This window comes from Andrographis paniculata, unplaced genomic scaffold (assembly GCF_009805555.1).
Source record: "Andrographis paniculata isolate CXL003 unplaced genomic scaffold, ASM980555v1 Contig66END, whole genome shotgun sequence".
In the NCBI taxonomy this organism is placed as follows: Eukaryota; Viridiplantae; Streptophyta; class Magnoliopsida; order Lamiales; family Acanthaceae; genus Andrographis; species Andrographis paniculata.
The window spans coordinates 34093-43791 of record NW_026137602.1 but is presented as its reverse complement, the minus strand read 5'-3'; the positions used below and the strand labels follow the sequence as shown (position 1 = coordinate 43791).

At 31.8% G+C, this 9699-nt stretch overlaps 1 long non-coding RNA gene across 1 annotated transcript; it reads right to left on the bottom strand.

Moving 5' to 3' along the window:
• Nucleotides 1–491: 491 nt before the first annotated feature.
• On the bottom strand, nucleotides 492–4954 carry LOC127263009 (uncharacterized). Its single transcript, XR_007841357.1, has 2 exons — nucleotides 4095–4954; nucleotides 492–3546 (listed from the first exon to the last, which is right to left on the bottom strand). It is a non-coding gene; the product is annotated as an uncharacterized LOC127263009 (long non-coding RNA).
• Between the last annotated feature and the right edge of the window lie 4745 nt (nucleotides 4955–9699).

Genomic DNA, 9699 nt, shown 5'->3' with positions numbered 1-9699 from the left:
TTTTTCCTTTCTATTTATCATAAAGAACTTTATAAGATTATACTTTGTGCTCTAGAGTTCTAATTACAATGCGTTTCGTGTATGCTAAATAGTTCTTTAAGGGAATAAAGTTAGCACTTTCGTTTGTTTATTGTTTTTCCTTTCTATTTATTATAAAGCACATTATAAGACTATAGTTTGTGCTCTAGAGTTCTAATTACAGTGTTTTTCGTATATGTTAAATAGTGGTTAAAGGGAATAAAGTTTGCGCTTTTGTTTTTCAATGCTTTTCCTTTCTATTTATTATAAAGCATTTTATAAGATTATATTTTGTGCTCTAGAGTTCTAATTATGGTGCTTTTCGCATATGTTAAATAGTTCTTTATGGGAATAAAGTTAGCGCTTTTGTTTCTTCACTGTTTTTCCTTTCTATTTATTATAAAGCACTTTATAAAATTATACTTTGTGCTCTAGAGTTAATTACAGGTCTTTTTGCATATGTTAAAAAGTGCTTTAAGGAAATAAAGTTAACGCTTTTTTATCTACACTGTTTTTCCTGTCTTTTTATGATAAAGCACTTTATAACATTATACTTTATAACTACCTATTTTCTAGAAGGTTTTAGAATAAAAATTACACAAAAATAACCAAAAATTGGCTAAAAAGTAGTGCAGGATTTTAATTAACGGAGCTGGGAGAGTGTAGTAAATGCAGGAGCTGAGGGTCCAGGAGACATAAATGCAGCGGAATTCTGTGCAGGAATTATTGTGGCGGCGCTGTAAATGCACCGATGACAAGCGGCAATAAATGCAGCAAGAATTAATGCAGCCGCCGCTTCGCTCACTTCCACGTATGGCTTTCCGCTCCGCTCATATTTCCGTGTCACCCGCCGCTTGCCTTCCGTGCCAGCCGCCATCGCTTTGCTCACTTCAATGCCAAAGTTTCCGTGCAGCCGTCATCGCTTCCCGTGTCAGCCGTCGCTTGCCTTTCGTATTAGCCGTCGCTCGCCTTCCGTGCTAGCCGTCGCTCGCCTTCTGCGCGGCCGTCGCTTGTCTTCCGCGCGGCCGTCGCTTGTCTTCCGTGCTCGGTTGACTTTGACTTTTGCGCGTTGACTTACTGGCGTGGACCGTTAACTTTTGTTGACTTTCACGCCGGTGACTGTTTTTTCGCTTCTGAAGCCATTTTTTCACTTTTTAAGGCCAGTTTTGGGCTCCCATATCAGTTTTCAAGCATTATTTCACCTATATAAATAATGAACATCTTATAAATATTTCTTTAAATAAATAATACTTATTGAATTAAATTAATTTAGTTAAAATTAAATACTTAAATTGCACGTAAATAATGCGAAAAAATATAATTCAAGAAACACATCAATTAATTTAAGTTATACACCAAAATAATTATAAATAACACTTAAAAACTAATAAAATAAAATTATACAAACAAGATGAAATGAATACAATTATTAGAATAAATTAACATAAATAATATCAAAATTCGACATAAACATATAATTAAATAAATAAATATAAGCTATAAAATACGACAAAATCAAGAGTTATCAAACTCCTCACACTTACCCTTTATTTGTCCTCGAATAAATTCAATTAATGAAATTAAACCAATTATTTTCTAAATAAGGATCCAATATTGTCGGCAATATCAACGGTAGTGTGTAAATGAATCTTAGCTAAAGTTCAGGACCTTAAGCCATTTACGCGATATTGCTCATCTGCAAAGATTCGAAATTATGTCTCCCGAAATATTTTCAAACTTAAGTGTTCGAAGTAGCTTCTAAAAATGATGCGATGACTCAAAGCTTTAAATAAACCGCCATAATAAATCATAAATTAAGAAACAAGGCAGCCCGGTAGACATTGCTAACGATAATAAATTAATTTCGACATTTTTGCGTCGATTTTTTTTTTTTTTTGGGTGCCAAGTCAAGTCGCATATAAAGATAATTGGCATCCTCCTCACACTATTCGTTCGTCAATCCCATTTTAAGGAAACTATTCGTTCATCCTCTGCGCTAACAAGCGCAGCTAAATAGACGAAAGTTCTACAAATTAGACTAACTATGGAATAAATGAAACGAATGGGATATCAACCAACTTTATCAAAATCTTGATTTATACTCATGCTCAGAAGGATTTCAATTATTGAATAGATTCAATTTCAAACTCAAATTAAGCACAATGAAAATCGATTGACTCGAAAAAATAACATATTTCACGGCTAATTTTATTTTAAATAAATAAATTAAATATAAAATAATTTATTTCAAAATAAATTAGACAACAATAAATTACACAAAATAAATTAATCGACATTAAACAACATAAATAAAAAAATAAATATGAATAATTTAAGCCAAAATAAATTAACTCCAAATAAATTAATTAGCACACATTATTTTATTTATTGTGGCTTATAAAAATAAAGAAAGATATGCATGTAACATGCGACTAAACTAATTCTACCAATATGAGTAGTTAAATAAATAATGGATCATTATTATACACATTATATTATCAGAAATTAAGATGATTGCATCCAAATTAATCTTAACAAACACAATTAGGAACAAAACTAATTAGACTCAAACTACAAAATTTACAGCAATAGGAAATTACAAAATAAAAATTAGACCACTAAATTAGCAATAGCAAAGAAAAGGACTAAAACATACAACAATAAATAAAATTCTGGGACTAGATTACTAGTTTTCACACAAAATACTAACCCAACCAGATTAACTAAAATAAATAATTAATTACAAAAGCAAACTGTATCTAAACACAGTCACATGATTAGACTAAGAAAGAAAGAGTTAATATAAAACATACGGAAACAGATCTAAGTCTAAGGAATAAAATTAGTTTACCTAACAACTAATTAATCAACAATGTATTCACCTAATTAATTAGACAATTACATAACTTACCAACCAAATCAAGTAATTATTCAACAAACTATACTCTATTTCATTGACACGCTAAGGAACATAAATTACAAAATACTAACCTAATCTAACATACAGAATACTACAAATAAAATTGAACTAAAACAACATAATATCTACAGCTAAAAACTATTGCAGAACACCTGATTAACAATACAGAATTGGACAAATCTAACTAATTAAGCAAACTAATTCTATACCTATCTCAACTAGTGCTAACCGAACTAACAGGATGCGACTAAGACTAATAACAAACTAACTATGCTAATTGTCTAACCATAACTAAGGATTGAAGTAAGAAAACTAACAGCAGCAAACTAATATATTACACAGCTTCTTCAGCACTAATCTGAAAATTATCCTAATCAACTAGGTTTACAACTACTAATTTATCTAAGAAGCACATATTCTACTATCTAACAAGTTAGCAATCAATAAATAAGCCGTCATAAATAATCGATAAGGGAATCAAAAACTTCCCTGATTCATGTCTTGCAGCCAGATTTTTTTTTTCAAAATTTTTGGTGGTGCCGATGACTTCCCTCCTCACACTTGAATTGTTGTTCGCCCTCGAACAACCTTGATAAGAATCGGAGGGACTGCAATCACCAAATAACAATTCAAAAATAGCACGGTTCATATAGATGTAATCAATTAAAATATGACGCTATAGAACACCCTTTTCGACTTCTTTGTGGCTCGGAGACTTTCAAAACATTGACATCCTTACACTTATTGCAAACTAAGTGTCAAATCTATTTCTGAACATTCTGAAAATTCCAGAATACGCGCACAGCAACAACTTGTTATATGCAGATTTTCATCGAATGCCCTAAATTACTCAAATCAAATCTGTTCAACACAACCTACAATCAGCCCTTGGAGGCTGTTCGTGCCTTGTCTAAATTATCGATTAGTCCTAAAATCAACATAAGAATTAAACTCACAACTCATCTTACCCAAATTTCCTAGAAACAGTCCGCAATTCACCGATCAAATACCAATTATGTATACAAACTCGACAACTAATTCCAATCTAAACTAAATCAAAATTCGAACATAATTTTAATCCTAATCACAACTACAATAAATATCCGGAATTAAAGTCACAATCGAATCCAAAAATAGACCTTTCTTCCATGTTTACCGGAAGATGAATGATAGTGGAGTCGGGAACAATCAGAATTGAGGAAGGTGATGCAGTAGGATCCAATCGTCGGGGAAAAAGAGATTACGTTGAAGGCGGCAGCGGCGGCTAGGGCTTAGACTTGACAGAGCAATTAGGAAAAAGGGATTGTGCATCCACTCGGGTGAGGAGAGAAAGAAAATGGGGGAAGAAAAGAGGAAAATGTATATATCGAATTCTACCTGAACTAACCCATTTTGAAGAGCTTTGAAATTCTTCTTACCAAAATTCGGAATCAATTTTTGCGCAGGATTCTTCACTTGTGGGCAATTTAGGATTTTAAAAATTGATTTTTTTATTTTTTATTTTTTATTTTTTATTTTTTTGCCCTAAATTGGGTGAAGAACATGATAGAGTTCAGCTTCTCACTTCAATTGAAGAAAAAATAGAATACCGACTCCGCTTGTATAATCGCCGCTCCGCTTGCGCGCAGCCCGCTCACTTTTCCCGCTTGTTTTCGCCGCTTCGCTTGCACACACACATTTACGCTGCTTCGCTTGCATACAGAGATATTGACGTCGCTTCGCTTGCAGTCACCGCTCTGCTTGCCATCACCGCTGGTTCACAAGGATAGAGTCTGCTTCAGCTTTAAAATTCAATCTGAACAAACGAGTAGATCATCTTGAGAATCCTGAATGAACAACAAAATAAAATTATTATTATTTTGTATCAAAAATATTTTTATTATATATATATATAAAGGGGAGAAAAAGGTAGCGACGGCTCCTAAACCTAATTTTTATTTATTCTAATTATTCTTATTCTTATTATTACTATTATTTTATTATTATTGATTTATCATTATAGTAATATTATTATTTATTATGATTTATTTGTTATATATAATAAATATTATTATTATTATATGATTATTACTATACGTGTATTTAGAACACAACTGCAGAGGCTGTTGCCTAGCCTTTTATTTTTTTTTTTAATTTTTTTAAATTTTCTCCGAAAAATACATTGCCGTGCAGGTTTGATCCTTGAAGGATATCGCACTCTCGAAACCTACAAAGCATACCTCCGATGGATTAGATGTTCAAAATAAAATAAAATTCAATATTAAAATTAAATTAGCATTAAACTCAATATTTTCCAATTAAAACGAAGATACTAGGCTTATTCTCCGGAAACGGCGCCAAAATTTAATCGAATATTTTTGGAGTTTTTTTTTAAAATATCTTTTAATATACAAAAAAAAAAAATAATATACGTATAAAATGAAAATAGTGTCGTGCGTGTTCGTGTAGTAACTCCAAAGACTTCGTCAAAATAAAAAAATCTCTTTAACCGGTGAGTGTCCGGGTCGAACTCAGGGAATATGTGAATATCCTATATTTAATTAGAAAAAGTGCAATGAGTTAATGCAATTGAAGAAACTGAAAAGATAAATTACAAAAATTAAATCTAATTAAAAAGCGATAAAATATACGTATCTCGAAAATGATGAAGCGAGGCGTTTGTGTCTGACTTTAGCGGTCCTTAATGGCTAGATTTCCATGGATGAAATGAGCGGGATGACGATGGCGTGATAGCGAAAAATATATGTATAATTGAGGGGCGGCTCGGAGGAATGAACGTGATCGCATTTGCTCGCTTAAGCCGATTCTCGACTCGGTTGGTACTTGATATTGGGGGATTTACAAGGAGGCTTCAGCGACACCCGGCGAAGAACATTATAAGCAAGAAACTCTACTGTCACTAGGAATCTCTGTGACCCAATAGACCCCCGCCTATTCCCCATGAATTATTCTTCCAACCGTTCCGCTAGTGGCTCTACCCCTTTTATTACCTCTCTTTAATCGGAATCGAATTCAGAACAGCAACTAAGCAGGTCGACAAGGCTCCCGCGTACTTAGCTACGTTGAACTACCCGGAAACCACTTTTGGCGCATAACAGGGCTTAAATAGATGATACTTCTATCGCCCTTCCACAACCTCGTCGAAATCCAACTTGAACAATTCAAATCGAACATGGAATTTTTGGGTAAAGGTGAGGTGGAGAAATATGATAGGAATTTTACTAGCTAAAATACTATGCTGAAATTAAAAGAAAAAGGGGGAGAAAATCAGTTTGCTCGCGACACAAAACCGAAAATCTCGTATTATTAAACTAGATAAAAATACGGAAAAAAAGAAATGGATAAAATAGAATGTATATTTATTGTGTATATATGGTGTGTGTATATATATATATATATATGGTACAATTGGAGGGGATATTTATAGGGGGAAAAGCTTCTAAAAGCTTGGCGGTTACAACCGCCAATAAATAACTACTTCTAAAAATAACTACTAACTACCTCTAAAAATAACCATAAATAACTAACTCAAAAAATAATCATAAATAACTAACTCTAAAAATAGCTACTAATATAACTACTAATAACTACCTATTTTCTAGAAGGGTCTAGAATAAAAATTACACAAAAATAACCAAAAATTGGCCAAAAAAGTAGTGCAGGATTTTAATTAACGGAGCTGGGAGAGTGTAGTAAATGCAGGAGCTGAGGGTGCAGGAGACATAAATGCAGCGGGATTCTGTGTAGGAATTATTGTGGCGGCGTAGTAAATGCACCGATGACCAGCGGCAATAAATGCAGCGAGAATTAATGCAGCCGCCGCTTCCCTCACTTCCACGTATGGCTTTCCGCTCCGCTCATATTTCCGTGTCACCCGCCGCTTGCCTTCCGTGCCAGCCGTCATCGCTTTGCTCACTTCAATGCCAAAGTTTCCGTGCAGCCGTCATCGCTTTCCGTGTCAGCCATCACTTGGCTTCCATATCAGCCGTCCCTTGCCTTTCGTATCAACCGTCGCTCGCCTTCCGTGGTTGCCGTCGCTCGCCTTCCGCGCGGCTGTCGCTTGTCTTCCGTGCTTGGTTGACTTGGACTTTTGTGCGTTGACTTTCTGACGTTGACCGTTGACGTTTGTTGACTTTCACGCCGGCGTCTGTTTTTTCGCTTCTAAAGCCATTTTTTTACTTTTTAAGGCCAGTTTTGGGCTCCCATATCAGTTTTCAAGCATTATTTCACCTATATAAATAATGAACATCTTTTAAACATTTCTTTAAATAAATAATACTTATTAAATTAAATTAATTTAGTTAAAATTAAATACTTAAATATAATTCAAGAAACACATCAATTAATTTAATTTATACACCAAAATAATTATAAATTACACTTAAAACTAATAATTTAATATTATACAAACAAGATGAAATGAATACAATTATTAGAATAAACTAACATAAATAATATCAAAATTCGACATAAACAAATAATTAAATAAATAAATATAAGCTATAAAATACGACAAAATCAAGAGTTATCATTAGCGCTTTTGTTTCTACATTGTTTTTCCTTTGTATTTATTATAAACCACTTTATAAGATGATACTTTGTGCTTTATAGTTCCAATTACAGTGCTTTTCGTATTTGTTAAATAGTGCTTTAAGAGAATAAAGTGAGCGCTTTTGTATCTTCACTGTTTTTCCTTTCTATTTATTATAAAACACTTTATAAGATTATACTTTGTGCTCTAGACTTCTAATTACAGTGTTTTTCGTGTATGTTAAATAGTTCTTTAAGGGAATAAAGTTAGCACTTTTGTTTGTTTATTTGTTTTCCTTTCTATTTATTATAAAGCACTTTATGAAACTATAGTTTGCGCTCTAGAGTTCTAATACAGTGCTTTTCGTATATGTTAAATAGTGCTTTAAGGAAATAAAGTTAGCGTTTTTGTTTCTTCAATGCTTTTCCTTTCTATTTATTATAAAGCATTTTACAAGATTATACTATGTGCTCTAGAGTTCTAATTACAGTGTTTTCCGCATATGTTAAATAGTGCTTTAAGGGAATAAAGTTACCTCTTTTTTACTTCACTGTTTTTCCTTTCTATTTATTATAAAGTACTTTATAAGATTATACTTTGTGCTCTAGAGTTCTAATTATAGGGCTTTTTGCATACGTTAAATAATGCATTAAGGGAATAAAGTTAGCACTTTTGTTTCTTCACTGTTTTTCCTTTTTATTTATTATAAAACACTTTATAAGATTATACTTTGTGCTCTAGAGTTCTAATTAAAGTACATTTCTTATATGTTAAATAGCGCTATAAGAGAATAAAGTTAGCACTTTTGTTCCTTCATTGTTTTTCCTTTCTATTTATTATAAAACACTTTATAAGATTATACTTTGTGCTCTAGACTTCTAATTACAGTGCTTTTCGTGTATGTTAAATAGTTCTTTAAGGGAATAAAGTTTGCACTTTTGTTTCTTTGCTGGTTTTCCTTTCTATTTATTATAAAGCACTTTATAAGACTGTACTTTGTGCTCTAGAGTTTTAATTACATTGTTTTTCGCATATGTTAAATAGTGCTTTAAGGGAATAAAGTTAGCAGTTGTTTCTTCACTGTTTTTCCTTTCTATTTATTATAAAGCACTTCGTAAGATTATACTTTGTTCTCTAGACAGAAAATTACAGTGCTTTTCGTGTAAGTTAAATAGTGCATTAAGACAATAACGTTAGCGCTTTTGTTTATTCACTGTTTTTCCTTTCTATTTAATATAATGAACTTATAAGATTACAGTTTGTGTTCTAGAGTTCTAATTATAGTGCTTTTCGTGTATGTTAAATAATTATTTAAGGGAATAAAGTTTGCACTTTTGTTTCTTCACTGTTTTTCCTTTCTATTTATTATAAAGCACTTTATAAGAATGTACTTTGTGCTCTAAACTTCTAATTACAATGCTTTTTGTATATGTTAAATAGTAATTTAAGGGAATAAAGTTAGCGCTTTTATTTCTACACTATTTTTCCTTTGTATTTATTATAAACTACTTTATAAGATTATAATTTGTGCTCTATAGTTTCAATTATAGTGTTTTTCGTATATGTTAAATAGCGCTTTAAGGGAATAATGTTAGCGTTTTTTTATCTTCACTGTTTTTCCATTCTATTTATTATAAATCACTTTATAGGATTATAGTTTGTGCTCTAGAGTTCTAATTACAATGGTTTTCGCATATGTTAAATAGTGCGTTAAGGGAATTAAATTAGGGCTTTTGCTTCCTTACTGTTTTTCCTTTCTATTTATTATAAAGCACTTTATAAGATTATACTTTGTGCTCTAGACTTCTAATTACAGTGCTTTTCGTGTGTGTTAAATAGTTCTTTAAGGGAATAAAGTTTGCACTTTTGTTTCTTTACTGTTTTTCCTTTCTATTTATTAGAAAACACTTTATAAGATTATACTTTGTGCTCTAAACTTCTAATTACAGTGCTTTTCGTATATGTTAAAAAGTAATTTAAGGGAATAAAGTTAGCGCTTTTATTTCTACACTATTTTTCCTTTGTATTTATTATAAACCACTTTATAAGATTATACTTTGTGCTTTATAGTTTCAATTACAGTGCTTTTCGCATATGTTAAATAGCGCTTTAAGGGAATAAAGTTAGCGTTTTTGTATCTTCACTGTTTTTCCTTTCTATTTATTATAAAGCACTTTATAAGATTATACTTTGTGCTCTAGACTTCTAATTACAGTGCTTTTCGTGTATG